This window comes from Anopheles arabiensis, chromosome X, assembly GCF_016920715.1.
Source record: "Anopheles arabiensis isolate DONGOLA chromosome X, AaraD3, whole genome shotgun sequence".
Taxonomy (NCBI): Eukaryota; Metazoa; Arthropoda; class Insecta; order Diptera; family Culicidae; genus Anopheles; species Anopheles arabiensis.
This window is the reverse complement of record NC_053519.1, coordinates 25,818,266-25,837,777: the sequence shown is the minus strand read 5'-3', so window position 1 is coordinate 25,837,777 and position 19,512 is coordinate 25,818,266.

Below are 19,512 nucleotides of genomic sequence, written 5' to 3'. Positions count from 1 at the left end.
CTATCTCGACGCACCAGCAATCGCAACTTGATGCAAAATAAATTGCACGAGCTAATGATACTTGTACCATGCACAGTACACCGTACCAAAATATACCCCTGAAAGTGTGCAATTTGGTGCTACCCTAGGGAATATGTATGGGGAAGCCTAGCTACGTGTGTCGCACGTTCCAAGTTGCATGGACGTCGAACAGAGGCATGCAAAAGCACCTATCTAGGGGAATTACTCTACGTTCTAGTAGCAAGTGCGATTTTCCGGTCCAGCACGGCAGTACGCCTGCACGCATTCACTCCATGTACCAAAAATGTACCAACCTAGGCGTTGCTCAGTAGCTTTTGGCGGCACATAGAAAAAGTATTCGAGTTCAGATTTTTGGGACTTAGCGTATTTTTAAAACTAATAACGAAAATTAAATTATAAATCGGTAAACGGCTAGGAGTTGCTCAGTAGCTTTTTGCGCAACGTGGCAAAAGTATTCGAGTTCAGATTTCTGGTACGTAGCGTATTTTTCAATCATAATAAACCGAATCAAACATAACAATGATGAAACTTACACCACGTCCCAAGGTTGTGCACAATACGTAACGATAAAGTGCTGGCGAGGCTAGAGGTGCACCAAAATTGTGTACCGATCAGGGAAAGTACTCTACGTTCCTATGATTTGGGTGAAAAGTGTTGATTAACTGCTGGTTAGAATAGACAGTTGCTTATCATACACATCGCAAACGAACACCCCTTAGTGAGCATTAGCAAAAGTCAATGGAACAAAGCAAATGCAATACAAACTGACCAAGTACATTAAAGAACGCTACGTACCAGGACTTCTTTCCAAGAATGGTGTCCGCGACGGGAGGGCAAGCGTCCTTCCCAGGTTTTCCTAGTAAACCTTGTATGGTAAACATACCCAAGCGTGTCTGTAAGCACGCAACGAAAGTCACGAACGGGCACATACCTAGGGAATGTACTCTACGTACTTGGACTTTTGTCCAAGAATGGTGTCCGCGACGGTCGGGCACTGCGACGCAATAACCAAATCCTAGGATTGTAACTTTAGTGTGCACAAACATAAACATTAACGCGTTCGCTCGGGCTGCGCCGTCCGTGTTGAACACAAATGTGGGTGATTATATGCGTGGAGGGACAAAAACATACGAGGAGGAGACAGTTTTCTGCACGATGTGCACAGAGCTCATTTCGTCGTCCCGGGCGAATGGAAAAACACAAACATCGCGAGTATCGTTCTAGGTTTCTGTCTATAAAAGGGCAGGCCAAAAGGTGACCGGTTGAGATAAGCATTTTAAGCATACAAACACTTTATTGGAACTTTTGATACAAAAACAAGGTACGTACATGTAGGTTGTACCAACATGGACATCTATGAACGCGTACGCTCGGGCTGCGCCCTCCGTCTTGTACTTTCCCTGATCGGTACACAGTTTTGGTGCACTGCTATTCCGACCGGCAACTTGTACCAACATAGACATCCATGAACGCGTACGTAGTGTACTTTCCCTGATCGGTACACAATTTTGGTGCACGGCATAAGAAAAGAGCTAAAATGGTCAAACTCAATCCATTTCAACAATAGATAGTCGATAGTAGCTGTGCCGATGAAGTAGGGCACGATGCAAGTTAATGTTGTTTAATTAATAACATGTCCGCCATACATTTCAGTACAAATTTGCTCGGTCAGACCTACAAAGTGCTATATCTCGAATACGAGGCGTCGGACTGGGGGGTTGTAGAACAATTTTAAGTTCGTCTAATGATTCTACATCCGATTCTGGATAGCGGTTTTTTGACCACTTTTCAATATTTTGTGACACCCCGAACCTAGGGGCAGCTCCCTAGCTTTTTTCAAAAATGTGCACCGAACGGGCCGGAGAGCTCGTGTGGCTCAAAACATGTTTTTCGCTAAAACACCTCAAAACGTGTAAGGAACGCACCCTAGCTCTTGTTTTTCAAAAGTTATGGCCATTTAAAGTCAGACGGGTTTTTGCTTCAAAATAGCTATTTTACCCGTCCCTATGGCCATGCTTTAAATTTTCACGAAAATGCAAGGTCAGACCTAGGGCGGGCCATATCTTGAATACTAAACGTCGCAGACATTGGTCGTAGAACAATTTTAAGTTCGTCTAATGATTCTACATCCGATTCTGGATAGCGGTTTTTTGACCACTTTTCAATATTTTGTGACACCCCGAACCTAGGGGCAGCTCCCTAGCTTTTTTCAAAAATGTGCACCGAACGGGCCGGAGAGCTCGTGTGGCTCAAAACATGTTTTTCGCTAAAACACCTCAAAACGTGTAAGGAACGCACCCTAGCTCTTGTTTTTCAAAAGTTATGGCCATTTAAAGTCAGACGGGTTTTTGCTTCAAAATAGCTATTTTACCCGTCCCTATGGCCATGCTTTAAATTTTCACGAAAATGCAAGGTCAGACCTAGGGCGGGCCATATCTTGAATACTAAACGTCGCAGACATTGGTCGTAGAACAATTTTAAGTTCGTCTAATGATTCTACATCCGATTCTGGATAGCGGTTTTTGACCACTTTTCAATATTTTGTGACACCCCGAACCTAGGGGCAGCTCCCTAGCTTTTTTTCAAAAATGTGCACCGAACGGGCCGGAGAGCTCGTGTGGCTCAAAACATGTTTTTCGCTAAAACACCTCAAAACGTGTAAGGAACGCACCCTAGCTCTTGTTTTTCAAAAGTTATGGCCATTTAAAGTCAGACGGGTTTTGCTTCAAAATAGCTATTTTACCCGTCCCTATGGCCATGCTTTAAATTTTCACGAAAATGCAAGGTCAGACCTAGGGCGGGCCATATCTTGAATACTAAACGTCGCAGACATTGGTCGTAGAACAATTTTAAGTTCGTCTAATGATTCTACATCCGATTCTGGATAGCGGTTTTTGACCACTTTTCAATATTTTGTGACACCCCGAACCTAGGGGCAGCTCCCTAGCTTTTTTTCAAAAATGTGCACCGAACGGGCCGGAGAGCTCGTGTGGCTCAAAACATGTTTTTCGCTAAAACACCTCAAAACGTGTTAGGAACGCACCCTAGCTCTTGTTTTTCAAAAGTTATGGCCATTTAAAGTCAGACGGGTTTTTGCTTCAAAATAGCTATTTTACCCGTCCCTATGGCCATGCTTTAAATTTTCACGAAAATGCAAGGTCAGACCTAGGGCGGGCCATATCTTGAATACTAAACGTCGCAGACATTGGTCGTAGAACAATTTTAAGTTCGTCTAATGATTCTACATCCGATTCTGGATAGCGGTTTTTGACCACTTTTCAATATTTTGTGACACCCCGAACCTAGGGGCAGCTCCCTAGCTTTTTTTCAAAAATGTGCACCGAACGGGCCGGAGAGCTCGTGTGGCTCAAAACATGTTTTTCGCTAAAACACCTCAAAACGTGTAAGGAACGCACCCTAGCTCTTGTTTTTCAAAAGTTATGGCCATTTAAAGTCAGACGGGTTTTTGCTTCAAAATAGCTATTTTACCCGTCCCTATGGCCATGCTTTAAATTTTCACGAAAATGCAAGGTCAGACCTAGGGCGGGCCATATCTTGAATACTAAACGTCGCAGACATTGGTCGTAGAACAATTTTAAGTTCGTCTAATGATTCTACATCCGATTCTGGATAGCGGTTTTTGACCACTTTTCAATATTTTGTGACACCCCGAACCTAGGGGCAGCTCCCTAGCTTTTTTCAAAAATGTGCACCGAACGGGCCGGAGAGCTCGTGTGGCTCAAAACATGTTTTTCGCTAAAACACCTCAAAACGTGTAAGGAACGCACCCTAGCTCTTGTTTTTCAAAAGTTATGGCCATTTAAAGTCAGACGGGTTTTTGCTTCAAAATAGCTATTTTACCCGTCCCTATGGCCATGCTTTAAATTTTCACGAAAATGCAAGGTCAGACCTAGGGCGGGCCATATCTTGAATACTAAACGTCGCAGACATTGGTCGTAGAACAATTTTAAGTTCGTCTAATGATTCTACATCCGATTCTGGATAGCGGTTTTTGACCACTTTTCAATATTTTGTGACACCCCGAACCTAGGGGCAGCTCCCTAGCTTTTTTTCAAAAATGTGCACCGAACGGGCCGGAGAGCTCGTGTGGCTCAAAACATGTTTTTCGCTAAAACACCTCAAAACGTGTAAGGAACGCACCCTAGCTCTTGTTTTTCAAAAGTTATGGCCATTTAAAGTCAGACGGGTTTTTGCTTCAAAATAGCTATTTTACCCGTCCCTATGGCCATGCTTTAAATTTTCACGAAAATGCAAGGTCAGACCTAGGGCGGGCCATATCTTGAATACTAAACGTCGCAGACATTGGTCGTAGAACAATTTTAAGTTCGTCTAATGATTCTACATCCGATTCTGGATAGCGGTTTTTGACCACTTTTCAATATTTTGTGACACCCCGAACCTAGGGGCAGCTCCCTAGCTTTTTTTCAAAAATGTGCACCGAACGGGCCGGAGAGCTCGTGTGGCTCAAAACATGTTTTTCGCTAAAACACCTCAAAACGTGTTAGGAACGCACCCTAGCTCTTGTTTTTCAAAAGTTATGGCCATTTAAAGTCAGACGGGTTTTTGCTTCAAAATAGCTATTTTACCCGTCCCTATGGCCATGCTTTAAATTTTCACGAAAATGCAAGGTCAGACCTAGGGCGGGCCATATCTTGAATACTAAACGTCGCAGACATTGGTCGTAGAACAATTTTAAGTTCGTCTAATGATTCTACATCCGATTCTGGATAGCGGTTTTTGACCACTTTTCAATATTTTGTGACACCCCGAACCTAAGGGCAGCTCCCTAGCTTTTTTTCAAAAATGTGCACCGAACGGGCCGGAGAGCTCGTGTGGCTCAAAACATGTTTTTCGCTAAAACACCTCAAAACGTGTAAGGAACGCACCCTAGCTCTTGTTTTTCAAAAGTTATGGCCATTTAAAGTCAGACGGGTTTTTGCTTCAAAATAGCTATTTTACCCGTCCCTATGGCCATGCTTTAAATTTTCACGAAAATGCAAGGTCAGACCTAGGGCGGGCCATATCTTGAATACTAAACGTCGCAGACATTGGTCGTAGAACAATTTTAAGTTCGTCTAATGATTCTACATCCGATTCTGGATAGCGGTTTTTGACCACTTTTCAATATTTTGTGACACCCCGAACCTAGGGGCAGCTCCCTAGCTTTTTTTCAAAAATGTGCACCGAACGGGCCGGAGAGCTCGTGTGGCCCAAAACATGTTTTTCGCTAAAACACCTCAAAACGTGTAAGGAACGCACCCTAGCTCTTGTTTTTCAAAAGTTATGGCCATTTAAAGTCAGACGGGTTTTTGCTTCAAAATAGCTATTTTACCCGTCCCTATGGCCATGCTTTAAATTTTCACGAAAATGCAAGGTCAGACCTAGGGCGGGCCATATCTTGAATACTAAACGTCGCAGACATTGGTCGTAGAACAATTTTAAGTTCGTCTAATGATTCTACATCCGATTCTGGATAGCGGTTTTTGACCACTTTTCAATATTTTGTGACACCCCGAACCTAGGGGCAGCTCCCTAGCTTTTTTCAAAAATGTGCACCGAACGGGCCGGAGAGCTCGTGTGGCTCAAAACATGTTTTTCGCTAAAACACCTCAAAACGTGTAAGGAACGCATCCTAGCTCTTGTTTTTCAAAAGTTATGGCCATTTAAAGTCAGACGGGTTTTTGCTTCAAAATAGCTATTTTACCCGTCCCTATGGCCATGCTTTAAATTTTCACGAAAATGCAAGGTCAGACCTAGGGCGGGCCATATCTTGAATACTAAACGTCGCAGACATTGGTCGTAGAACAATTTTAAGTTCGTCTAATGATTCTACATCCGATTCTGGATAGCGGTTTTTGACCACTTTTCAATATTTTGTGACACCCCGAACCTAGGGGCAGCTCCCTAGCTTTTTTCAAAAATGTGCACCGAACGGGCCGGAGAGCTCGTGTGGCTCAAAACATGTTTTTCGCTAAAACACCTCAAAACGTGTAAGGAACGCACCCTAGCTCTTGTTTTTCAAAAGTTATGGCCATTTAAAGTTAGACGTTTTTGCTTCAAAATAGCTATTTTACCCGTCCCTATGGCCATGCTTTAAATTTTCACGAAAATGCAAGGTCAGACCTAGGGCGGGCCATATCTTGAATACTAAACGTCGCAGACATTGGACGTAGAACAATTTTAAGTTCGTCTAATGATTCTACATCTGATTCTGAATAGCGGTTTTTTGACCACTTTTCAATATTTTGTGACACCCCGAACCTAGGGGCAGCTCCCTAGCTTTTTTCAAAAATGTGCACCGAACGGGCCGGAGAGCTCGTGTGGCTCAAAACATGTTTTTCGCTAAAACACCTCAAAACGTGTAAGGAACGCACCCTAGCTCTTGTTTTTCAAAAGTTATGGCCATTTAAAGTCAGACGTTTTTGCTTCAAAATAGCTATTTTACCCGTCCCTATGGCCATGCTTTAAATTTTCACGAAAATGCAAGGTCAGACCTAGGGCGGGCCATATCTTGAATACTAAACGTCGCAGACATTGGACGTAGAACAATTTTAAGTTCGTCTAATGATTCTACATCCGATTCTGGATAGCGGTTTTTTGACCACTTTTCAATATTTTGTGACACCCCGAACCTAGGGGCAGCTCCCTAGCTTTTTTCAAAAATGTGCACCGAACGGGCCGGAGAGCTCGTGTGGCTCAAAACATGTTTTTCGCTGAAACACCTCAAAACGTGTTAGGAACGCACCCTAGCTCTTGTTTTTCAAAAGTTATGGCCATTTAAAGTCAGACGGGTTTTTGCTTCAAAATAGCTATTTTACCCGTCCCTATGGCCATGCTTTAAATTTTCACGAAAATGCAAGGTCAGACCTAGGGCGGGCCATATCTTGAATACTAAACGTCGCAGACATTGGTCGTAGAACAATTTTAAGTTCGTCTAATGATTCTACATCCGATTCTGGATAGCGGTTTTTGACCACTTTTCAATATTTTGTGACACCCCGAACCTAGGGGCAGCTCCCTAGCTTTTTTCAAAAATGTGCACCGAACGGGCCGGAGAGCTCGTGTGGCTCAAAACATGTTTTTCGCTAAAACACCTCAAAACGTGTAAGGAACGCACCCTAGCTCTTGTTTTTCAAAAGTTATGGCCATTTAAAGTCAGACGGGTTTTTGCTTCAAAATAGCTATTTTACCCGTCCCTATGGCCATGCTTTAAATTTTCACGAAAATGCAAGGTCAGACCTAGGGCGGGCCATATCTTGAATACTAAACGTCGCAGACATTGGTCGTAGAACAATTTTAAGTTCGTCTAATGATTCTACATCCGATTCTGGATAGCGGTTTTTGACCACTTTTCAATATTTTGTGACACCCCGAACCTAGGGGCAGCTCCCTAGCTTTTTTCAAAAATGTGCACCGAACGGGCCGGAGAGCTCGTGTGGCTCAAAACATGTTTTTCGCTAAAACACCTCAAAACGTGTAAGGAACGCACCCTAGCTCTTGTTTTTCAAAAGTTATGGCCATTTAAAGTCAGACGGGTTTTTGCTTCAAAATAGCTATTTTACCCGTCCCTATGGCCATGCTTTAAATTTTCACGAAAATGCAAGGTCAGACCTAGGGCGGGCCATATCTTGAATACTAAACGTCGCAGACATTGGTCGTAGAACAATTTTAAGTTCGTCTAATGATTCTACATCCGATTCTGGATAGCGGTTTTTGACCACTTTTCAATATTTTGTGACACCCCGAACCTAGGGGCAGCTCCCTAGCTTTTTTCAAAAATGTGCACCGAACGGGCCGGAGAGCTCGTGTGGCTCAAAACATGTTTTTCGCTAAAACACCTCAAAACGTGTAAGGAACGCACCCTAGCTCTTGTTTTTCAAAAGTTATGGCCATTTAAAGTTAGACGTTTTTGCTTCAAAATAGCTATTTTACCCGTCCCTATGGCCATGCTTTAAATTTTCACGAAAATGCAAGGTCAGACCTAGGGCGGGCCATATCTTGAATACTAAACGTCGCAGACATTGGACGTAGAACAATTTTAAGTTCGTCTAATGATTCTACATCTGATTCTGAATAGCGGTTTTTTGACCACTTTTCAATATTTTGTGACACCCCGAACCTAGGGGCAGCTCCCTAGCTTTTTTCAAAAATGTGCACCGAACGGGCCGGAGAGCTCGTGTGGCTCAAAACATGTTTTTCGCTAAAACACCTCAAAACGTGTTAGGAACGCACCCTAGCTCTTGTTTTTCAAAAGTTATGGCCATTTAAAGTCAGACGGGTTTTTGCTTCAAAATAGCTATTTTACCCGTCCCTATGGCCATGCTTTAAATTTTCACGAAAATGCAAGGTCAGACCTAGGGCGGGCCATATCTTGAATACTAAACGTCGCAGACATTGGTCGTAGAACAATTTTAAGTTCGTCTAATGATTCTACATCCGATTCTGGATAGCGGTTTTTTGACCACTTTTCAATATTTTGTGACACCCCGAACCTAGGGGCAGCTCCCTAGCTTTTTTCAAAAATGTGCACCGAACGGGCCGGAGAGCTCGTGTGGCTCAAAACATGTTTTTCGCTAAAACACCTCAAAACGTGTCAAGAACGCACCCTAGCTCTTGTTTTTCAAAAGTTATGGCCATTTAAAGTCAGACGGGTTTTTGCTTCAAAATAGCTATTTCACCCGTCCCTATGGCCATGCTTTAAATTTTCACGAAAATGCAAGGTCAGACCTAGGCCGGGCCATATCTTGAATACTAAACGTCGCAGACATTGGTCGTGGAACAATTTTAAGTTCGTCTAATGATTCTACATCCGATTCTGGATAGCGATTTTTTGACCACTTTTCAATATTTTGTGACACCCCGAACCTAGGGGCAGCTCCCTAGCTTTTTTCAAAAATGTGCACCGAACGGGCCGGAGAGCTCGTGTGGCTCAAAACATGTTTTTCGCTAAAACACCTCAAAACGTGTAAGGAACGCACCCTAGATGATAAAAGTGCAATCAGAATGTCAATCGACAACTTTGTTGGGGGTACCAGTTTTACTCTACGGGCCAGTAGCTTAGGCGCGCCAATAGCGCTTTCCTTTCGGGTTCCCATTTTTGCCCTCCTGGGATTATGATCATTTGCTCATTGCCTACTATAGGGAGGGTACCTTGCTACGAGGTCAAACATGAAGATTGCACCAAATCGTAGTTTTACCTCTATTTAGTCGTAGGAGCATGGTTTGCAGTGGCAGTGGGTCATTAAGCCCCCGTTTGGGTCATACGTCCCCTCCGCGATAAAAATCGTCGTATGCCTATAGTCCGAACTAATGAAGCAAAAGTGGTGTCTGGTGGGTTCTGCCGATGATTTTAACCTATGATTTTGAGCTTCCACCCTATCAAAACGTTCCTGGAGCAGTACATCACGGGTCTACGGACCCAAAGACTTCGTCGTGATGGTTTCTAGTAAAAAGTTGTAACAGCTAAGGGTTTTGAATACGCGTATATTAACCATTGCTTGAAACTAAGCTTCGTTGTCTTTAAACTCTGCAAGACCAATCGAACTTCTTAGGGAAACCCGAAGGATTCACGCTAAGCTCGATGAGCTATTATGGGTAGTGGTGCATGATCTGGTGTTCCTTGGATCTAATCCAATGAATAAATTTATGAGGGTATATATGGTGCAGGGCACAAAGCGTGATGAAACCGGGTCTCCCTACCAAATGTGGCATATTTTTTCCCTGAGAGCGAAGCTCAGACCCACGTAGGGGAGAGCGAAGTGGAACTTAAATGTTCTATGCAGCAAATGTTCGCCATGCGGATAAACAAGTTGGAATAGTTCAATGTAGTGTAATGCAAACACGAATCGCAAATAACGATACGGGACCCAGAAGCAATTCTGCGGATCTCTCGGGGGAGTGGTGAGTTGATATAAATTAGAGGTGAAAGTCCAAGTTGTTCAAGCTCCGGCTCGGCAGCCGATACGAGGTTCCTGTTGGGCTTTGTACATCGCGCAGAGGCGCCGTTCGGTTCTAGCAATGATTCCCGCCACCATGTTCCATGCGTGCAGAGATCCGTTAGAGCTCGTTCAATGTGTCCCGCCGTGATTACGAAAAAGTCCAACAGTTGACCAAGTTGGGGGTGCGTCAAGTAAACGCGCAGAGATGTCGTTCGGTTTAGAGCAATGTCTCCCGTATCACGTTGGAGTTCTTCCACTAGTGCGGAGAGATCGCTGAACCGTTCAATGTGTCCCGTCGTGGTGTGCTTGTACCGAACACTTAGGATACACCATGCTTTGTTGGTTTGGGATAGGAGTGGTCGCGCAACTGCCTCCACGCCGCAAAGTGCCAGTTCGGATTGAAGGTCAACTTTAGCCGTTCAATGCATCAGTCGGTGGGTGTTCAGATGGCATCACAACTTCCCTAGGTGCTTAAGTTGGTTGGGTTGTAAAACATGTGCACATGCGCAGAGTATCGTGCGTACTAGCAAAGTCTCCCGTCACGGTGGTTATGAATGAGTTCCATTCAGTGCAGAGAGATCGTTAGTGCGTGCAATGTGTACCAGTCGATGTGTCGTACCGGAATACAACCCCGCTTAGAGGCCCGTCGCTCGAAGAGGACAAGCAAGAGTGCGCAGAGTGCCGTACTGGCCTAGCAATGTCTCCAGACAGACGTAGGAACACCCGACGCAGTGCAGAGAGTAGATCCGCTAGCCGTGTGCAATGCATCCGACGTTGTCTGCTTGTGCAGTCTATCGAGTGGCGCCAACGACGCTCCGGCGTCACAGAACAAATCTCGGTGGTCACGGGGGACTTGCGCCTCGCGTGATCAAGAGTGTAGTTCGTGTTCAAGCAATTGACTCGAATTCTGGTTGATCCTACCAGTGATATACGCTCGTCTCAAAGGTTAAGCCATGCATGTCTAAGTACAAGCTTCCTAGAAAGTGAAACCGCATAAGGCTCAGTATAACAGCTATAATTTACAAGATCCTCATCCAAACAGTTACTTGGATAACTGTGGAAAAGCCAGAGCTAATACATGCATTATGCCGGGACTGTTGGCCTCCGGGTCGGCGGAACTGGTGCACTTATTAGTTAAACCAATCGCCTCCGGGCGCTTTGAGTTGAAATCTGGATAAGGATGCCGATCGTACGGTCGCTTGCGACTGACGACAGATCTTTCAAATGTCTGCCCTATCAACTATTGATGGTAGTGTAGAGGACTACCATGGTTGCGACGGGTAACGGGGAATCAGGGTTCGATTCCGGAGAGGGAGCCTGAGAAATGGCTACCACATCCAAGGAAGGCAGCAGGCGCGTAAATTACCCAATCCCGGCACGGGGAAGTAGTGACGAGAATAACAATATGGACCTCTCTAACGATGGTCCATAATTGGAATGAGTTGAGCATAAATCCTTTTGCAAGGATCAAGTGGAGGGCAAGTCTGGTGCCAGCAGCCGCGGTAATTCCAGCTCCACTAGCGTATATTAAAGTTGTTGCGGTTAAAACGTTCGAAGTTGATACCCCGTCCAGACTCGCGTCCGTCGCGGGCGCCCGGCCTCTCGGTTGGGACCGTCCGTGTACGCGCTCGCGGCTGCGACTCACAATGGTGTACCTGGGCGTTCTACTCCGTGACGGGTCAGGACTTGTCGCCGCGACCTCGTCGGTCAAGGTCTTGTTCGACCCAGCTTCATGGTGCCCGGGAACTCTCGTTTACCTTGAACAAATTAGAGTGCTCAAAGCAGGCTAGTTCAAAGCGTCCGGTCCTCCGGGGCCGGCGTTGGCCGAGAATAATTTTGCATGGAATAATGGAACATGACCTCGGTCTGAGTGGTTTCGTTGGTTTGTAATAGACCAAGAGGTAATGATTAACAGAAGTAGTCGGGGGCATTGGTATTACGGCGCGAGAGGTGAAATTCGTAGACCGTCGTAGGACCCACAGAAGCGAAAGCGTTTGCCAAGGATGCTTTCATTAATCAAGAACGAAAGTTAGAGGATCGAAGGCGATTAGATACCGCCCTAGTTCTAACCGTAAACGATGCCAATTAGCAATTGGGAGACGCTACCTACCTTCGGTGCTCTCAGTAGCTTCCGGGAAACCAAAATCGGGTTCCGGGGGAAGTATGGTTGCAAAGTTGAAACTTAAAGGAATTGACGGAAGGGCACCACAAGAAGTGGAGCTTGCGCAGTTGCGTGTGACATTTCAAAGCGAGCAGACTTGCCTCCACGTAGCTCCGGGTGAAAGTTAAAAAAGTGCATGTAAAATGCAATATAACCTAACAAATTGTGGATATTCTTGTAGATGAGTGCAAAACCAAACTGTGTGTGTGAAATTCAGTTCAAAATAAGTGGAAATAAACGATATAAAAGTGATTAATAATTCCGTGACGTCACACCATACGTTTGTATGGGGAAAACTTTGCGCTCCAAAAACACAGGTGTACTTTATATATTTCGGAAAATAAAAGTGATAAGGTGATAGATCTCGCCGAGATCTGTACAGTGACGGTTTTCCCGTGAAGAAATATCAAGCGGAAAGTGTTTTAAAGTGCATAGAAAAGTTTTTGAATTTGGAATTTATGGCGTGGGTAAAATGGCTACGGCCCGTAAAAATTTCTAATTTTCGGGTTGGGCCAGTTTGTTCAAAGTGACAAGTCTTGACAACCGCCTGACAACGTTCGGCGCCGCCATTTTCGCTGTCGTCGAAATGTCAGATCGATACGGTGAAACATTTCAAGAACTAGTTTAAAAGGTCCGTTGAAAGTGCAGTGGAAGAAGAAAATTATCGTGAAAGTTTTCAAGATTTTTTCAAAAGAGGCGTTGAGAGTGAAATCGTGGCGAAGTGTTCGAAATATTTCCGATCGTTAATTTCAAAACCGGCTGTTGGTGAACTTTTCGGGGCCGGTTTTGAATTTAACGGCCAAGTGAGTGAAAAGCTACACGGCGAGGCGGAAGACGGCCGTTTAGAGTGTAGTGTGTGGATTCAAAAGTGCATGGACACACGTTTCTGCTAGTTTATGGTGTATTATTGAAGTGTTGAAGTGTCGGGCACAAGTGCTCAGAAAAAATTTGAAACGGCGGTTATCGGAGGAAATACAGCGGCACACAACAGCGAAGTTTTGCAGCGGCACGTTCAAGTTGTAGCGGCGGGACAGAGGTTTCGCTACTCGCTTAGCGAAGACACGAACCAGCCAACGTGTCGCCACATATGCTGAAAAAGATAACGGGTCACGCCATCTGTTGGCAATAAGATCAGCCAAGACAAAAACCATCGACGGGGTTGCGTGGTGTCATCTATCTTCGGCTAGGAGAAGAAGAAATCGTTGCCATCTTCAATTGGATAATGCAGGCTGGAAGCTCAAGTCAGGGCGACCGGCCTTAAAATAAAAGCTCGCTCAGCGAAACTAATGGTTGCGAAACATTAAGAAGCATGGATCGCAATTTAAGGCCACGGCTGACGTCTGTGGACTGTAGCTTGGGGGCAGTCCCGAAAAAGACTGTAACGTCGTCCAAGATCGACACTGGGCGTACGTCCCTGGCTACACGGACAAACGAGGAAAGCGAGATTCGTTTGCACCTTATGTTGCAGGCGGAGAAGGCCGAAAAGGCCGAACTGCTAAAGACGGTGGCAAGTCTCCAGGCCACAGTGGAGGGCCTGCAAAAGCAGCTGGCGGACGCTCTGCAGGCCAGGTTATCCGCTGAAGCGGAAGCAAAAAAGGAGCGCGATGCCATGCTGGCTGAGATCCGGGACCTGGGGCAGCAACTGCGCCAGGAGCTCTCCTGGCAACGCGGCATGCAGCAACAGCAGCAACCGCAACCTGGCCCATCTATGATAGCGGCGGTATCTTTGCGGGCCCCCAGGAGTCGATGGGGAAAACAACCGGCAGTTGGAGCAGCCTAGCTTCGCCGATGTTGTTCGCCGCAAATACCGCGGTATGGCCAAGGGGAAGCCCCGACAGCCCCCCCAGCAGCAGCAGCAACAGCAGCAACAACATCAGCAGCAGCAGCAGCAGCAGCAGCGGCAGCCACAGCGACAGGCGGTCGCCGGCACGCAGCAGCAGCAACAACGTCGGCAGCAGCAGCAACAACAGCAGCAGCAACAACACCAGCAGCGGCCTACTGCTGTACAGGCGCAGCGTAGCGAGCAGTTGCACCAGGAGCGACGACGTCCAGCACGCCCTCGGCAGGACCAGCTCATCTTTGAGCCGGCCGAGGGCTGCTCTTACAAGGCGCTCTTCGAAAAGATCCGCCTGAATCAGCGCCTGGCGGAGGAGAACAAGCACGTGCATCAGGGCTACCGCACGACCCGCGACTTCCTTCGCCTTACACTCAAAAGGATGCAGATGCCGCTGTGCTGCTGCAGCGCATCCAGGAGGAGGTCGGTGATTTGGCCACTGGCCGGATCATCACGGAGATGGCCGAGGTGATGATTACCGGCATCGACATGTTGGCCACAAAGAGGATGTGGAACGCGGTCTGCAGCGGGCGCTGGAACGCACAGTAGTTGCAGCAACCACGTCCTTGTGGGAGCGTCGTGATGGGACGCAGCGTGCCCGTGTCCGACTTCCACGGAGGGACGCTGACCTTCTGGCGGACAAACGTATCCTTGTTGGATACTCGGCGTGCCTGGTGCGCAGCGCGCCAAAACAGCAGCGAAGCGCGGTTCGCTGTTTCCGCTGCTTGGAGCGTGGACACACCACTGCAGACTGCGCCGGCGTGGATCGTTCCGGCCTATGCCTGCGCTGCGGAGCCACGGATCATCGCGCGGCATCATGCACCTGCGATCCGAAGTGCATCGTTTGTGGCGGCCCACACCGCATCGCCGCCCCCATGTGCCCAGGCCCGCAACCACAATGTTGAACGTCCTGCAGTTCAACGCCAACCATTGCGAGAACGCCCAGGACCTGGCGTTGCATGTGTTGACCACCGAGGGTCTTGACGTTCTGCTCTTGTCCGAGCCCTATTGCGTACCGCGCAATAACGGCAATTGGGTAACGGACGAGAGTAAGACGGTTGCCATCGTCGTCAACGGCAACCGGCTGCCGATACAGCGTATCAGGCACCGTCAGACCCTCGGTGTGGTTGCGGCCGACGTCGGTGGAATCGCTGTGGTGAGCTGCTATGTGTCGCCGCAGACAGGAGTCCCAGAGTTCCGAAGCGTTATGGAAAAGATCGACCTGATCGTCCGCGGGTGCAGCCGGGTTCTCCTGGCCGGCGATTTCAACGCCATGCACCTGGACTGGGGAAGCAGCAGGACTTGCCCGAAGGGCTTGGAGCTTCTCCAGTTGGCGGACAACCTCGGGCTGGTGCTACTGAACAAGGCAGACTGTCTGCCAACGTTCAAGGGGAACCGAGCGGACACAACTCGGTTTCCGCCCAGCCGACCGGACGTTACGTTCGCCAGTAGTGTGATCAGCCGTCTCGACCCGCGCGAGGACAGCGCCCGAGGCTGGCGCGTTCCCGACGTGGTAACGCTCAGTGATCACCGTTACGTCCGGTACGAGGTTGGCGTGAGTCCACCATCATCGAGGGATCGGGCAGCACGGCGTGGACAGCGCCCGGCCCGCGTAAGCAATGCCGGTACGCGCTGGAAGACCAGTCAGTTTGACTCCCAGCTTTTCGGGAAAGCGCTGGCCATGACTGGGTTCGCCCGTCAAGCTAACAGCGTCGAAAGCTTGGTCGAGTCGCTGACCAGCGTCTGCGACGAGACGATGTCGCGGGTCTTCCCAGCGCAGGACCACACAGGTCGGCCAGCTTACTGGTGGACTCCGGCGATCCAGACGATGATCGAAGAACTCTCCAGAAAGGAGCAAATGGCGATGAGGACCATTCCGCCCAACGAACAGCTCCAAACGGAACTCGCAGCTGCCAGGGAGAGCCTTCGGAAGGCTATTCGCGTGAGCAAGAACGAGGCGTTCGACCGGTTCTTGCTGTCGATCAGGGAGGACAAAACCGGAAACTTTTTCCGGAAAGTCTTTCACTGGTTCCAGGCGGCCCGCTCAGCCCCGGAACGCGATCCAGCAGAACTGCAGCGAATTGTCGACGCCCTGTTCCCGGTTCATCCGCCGGTAGAGTGGCCTGATCTCCGAGTTGGCAACATGGCGCCGCTCCGATCGATCGGCCTGACCGAGCTGGATCAAATAGCAGCCAGCATGCACCCGCGGAAGGCTCCTGGGCTTGATGGAGTACCGAACGCCGCTCTCACGGTAGCTCTCAGGCAGCAACCGGAGCTCTTCCGTCGGGTGTTTCAGGAGTGCCTGGACACGTCCTGCTTTCCGCAGCCGTGGAAAAAGCAGCGAATGGTGCTCCTGCCAAAGCCAGGCAAATCACCGGGCGAGCCGTCGTCCTTCCGCCCGATTTGCCTGCTCGATAATACGGGCAAAGCTTTGGAGCGGCTGCTGCTGAACCGGCTCAACGAATATATCGAGGATCCAGAGAGTCCGCAACTGTCTGAGCAGCAGTTCGGATTCCGGCGAGGGCGATCGACTCTGCAGGCCATCCAGCAAGTCGTGGACGCGGGACGAAGGGCGAAGTCCTTTGGAAGGACAAACAACCGTGACCGGCGCTGCCTCATGGTTGTGGCCCTGGACGTCCGTAACGCGTTTAACACGGCTAGCTGGCAGAGCATCGCCGAGGCGCTCCAGGCGAAGGGAGTCCCGGTGCAGTTGTGCCGCATACTGCAGGACTACTTCGCCGACAGGGAGCTTACGTACGACACGGCGGACGGGCCGGTTACCCGCCGAGTATCGGCAGGTGTTCCACAGGGGTCCATATTGGGCCCCACACTGTGGAACATAATGTACGACGGTGTGCTAGCCGTAGAGCTCCCTGAGGGCGCCTCCATCGTGGGATTCGCCGATGATCTTGCGATCCTGGCAGCGGGGACAACTCCTGAACACGCAGCAGCGATTGCGGAGGAAGCGGTGGCAGCGGTCAACAGCTGGATGGTGCGGCACAAACTCTCCCTGGCGCCGGAGAAGACGGAGCTGCTGATGGTGTCGAGCAAGCGAAGCGGATACAAAAACATCCCTGTGAACATCTGTGGAGTGGAAGTGCGCTCGAAGCGGTCGATCCGCTACTTGGGGGTCATGCTACACGACCACCTGTCGTGGCGCCCACACGTCGAGATGGTCGCGGACAAGGCCCTCCGTGTGGTGCGAGCATTGCGTGTCGTCATGCGCAACCACAGCGGCCCCCAAGTGAGCAAGCGGAAGCTGCTCGCCGCAGTTGCCGCGTCCATTATCCGCTACGGCGCACCCGTCTGGGCGGAAGCCTCGGACCTACAGTGGTGCAGGCGGATATTGGATCGCGTGCAGCGCCCCCTGGCTCAGGGCATCACGAGCGCCTTCCACTCCACGAGCTGCGAGGTAGCGGTGGTTTTAGCCGGAGAACTGCCCTACCACCTCTTGGGGAAGGAAGACGCCCGCTGCTACAACCGACTGCAGTTAAGCCCGGACAGCAGTCGAGAGGCGATTCGCCAGGAGGAAAAGGAGTCATCGCTGCAGCTGTGGCAGCAACAGTGGGACGACGAGGCGGCGAATAACACCAGCCGCTACTTACGTTGGGCCCACCGACAAGTGCCAGACGTGCGCCTGTGGACGGGGCGGAAACACGGAGAGGTAGATTTCTACCTCTCGCAGGTTCTCAGTGGACATGCCTTCGTCCACGAATTCCTGCACGTGTTCGGGTTCGCTCCATCCCCGGACTGTCCCAGGTGCGCAGGGTCGGTCGAGTCGGTGGCCCACGTACTGTTCCAGTGTCCCGCTTCGCGGATGTTCGCGCGGAGTTGCTGCACGGCGTCGACGAGGACAACCTCGGCAGCCGCCTGTTGGAGAGTGCGGAGTGGTGGGACCGCATCCAGCAGGCGGCTCGGCAGATCCTCTCCGTGCTGCAGGAGGACTGGCGGGAGGAGCAGCAAAACTTGGCAGCCGCCGAGGCTGCTCAGCCAGTTCCTGCATCCAGCCCGCCCGAGAACATGGCGGAGGCAGAGCGGAGACGGCTGATGCGACGCCGAGAGGTGCGCAACCGCAGCGCCCGGCGGATGCGGCAGCGGCGTCGGCAGGAGCGGCTCGGCGTGGACGAGGTCGTCCCGGCTATCTTGGCACGCGCAGCGGCCAATGACGACGCGGCCGACGACGTAGCGGAGCCGACAGGGGAGGTCGAGGAGGAGGAGGTCAGCCCTCCAGAGCCGCCAATCCCCCCGCGCAGCCGGGGATTGCCTCCCTCCCCACGCACGATGGAGATGCGGCGACTGCGGCGTAACTTTATGCAGCTCCAATACCGGGAAAGGCGTCGGGCCGGAGTGCTAGGAGCTGTTCCGCAGGGTCGCCAACGACGTGGGCGACTACCACCATCTGCAGCGGAAGTGGAGCGGCGTCGCATTAACCGGCGGCAGAGAGAGAGGCAGCGGCGGCTGGAGCAACGGCAAGCGGAGGTCGAGGCTCAGCCTCCCCCGTGGGACGAGCTGCCGAGCTCCCAGCTTGCCGAACGAAGAAGCAGCCTCACGGATGACGAGCGAGCTGCCGTAACATCGGCGAACGTGTCCGCGCGCTGACGCAGCTCTGTGATGATACGGTGAAACCTGCAAGGATTAGGACAAGGACAACGGTTACCGGAACATATTTAATGTTAAAAAGGCGGCAACGAAAACCTTTCACGAAAGGAAAAATAGTGAAAAAAAAAGTTTTTGAATTCAAATAAATAAAGAGAAAGGCCCAAAGGGCGGAATTCCCGGCGGGGGGAAATCCGTTAGTGGTAACCCCCCGCCGGTAGGAGCGGGGTTCTTTCGGGAAACAATGGTCCTCAATAAAGAACTCTTGAAGAATTTAAAAAAAAAAAAAGAAGTGGAGCTTGCGGCTTAATTTGACTCAACACGGGAAAACTTACCAGGTCCGAACTTATTGAGGTAAGACAGATTGATAGCTCTTTCTCAAACTTAAGGGTAGTGGTGCATGGCCGTTCTTAGTTCGTGGAATGATTTGTCTGGTTAATTCCGATAACGAACGCGACCTCAGTCAAGCTAACTAGAACGCTGTCAGTAGTGTGCCTCCGGGCGCACCTGACGTTAGAGTGGCGGGTGTCCTCACGGGTGCCCGTCACTTAGTTTGCCCTGCTTAGCGGGACAACTTGTGTTTAGCAAGATGAGATTGAGCGATAACAGGTCCGTGATGCCCTTAGATGTTCTGGGCTGCACGCGTGCTACAATTTGAGCAGCAGCGTGTTCTCGCCTTATGGCGCCCCCATTCCGAGAGGAACGGGAAATCACCCAAATGCTCATTTAGTAGGGATTGGGGACTGCAATGGTCCCCATGAACCTGGAATTTCTAGTAAGTGCTAGTCATTAGCTAGCGCTGATTACGTCCCTGCCCTTTGTACACACCGCCCGTCGCTACTACCGATGGATTATTTAGTGAGGTCTCTGGAGGCACACCTTCCGCGATTCCTTCGTGAGTTGCAGTTGGCACGGCCGAAGTTGACCGAACTTGATGATTT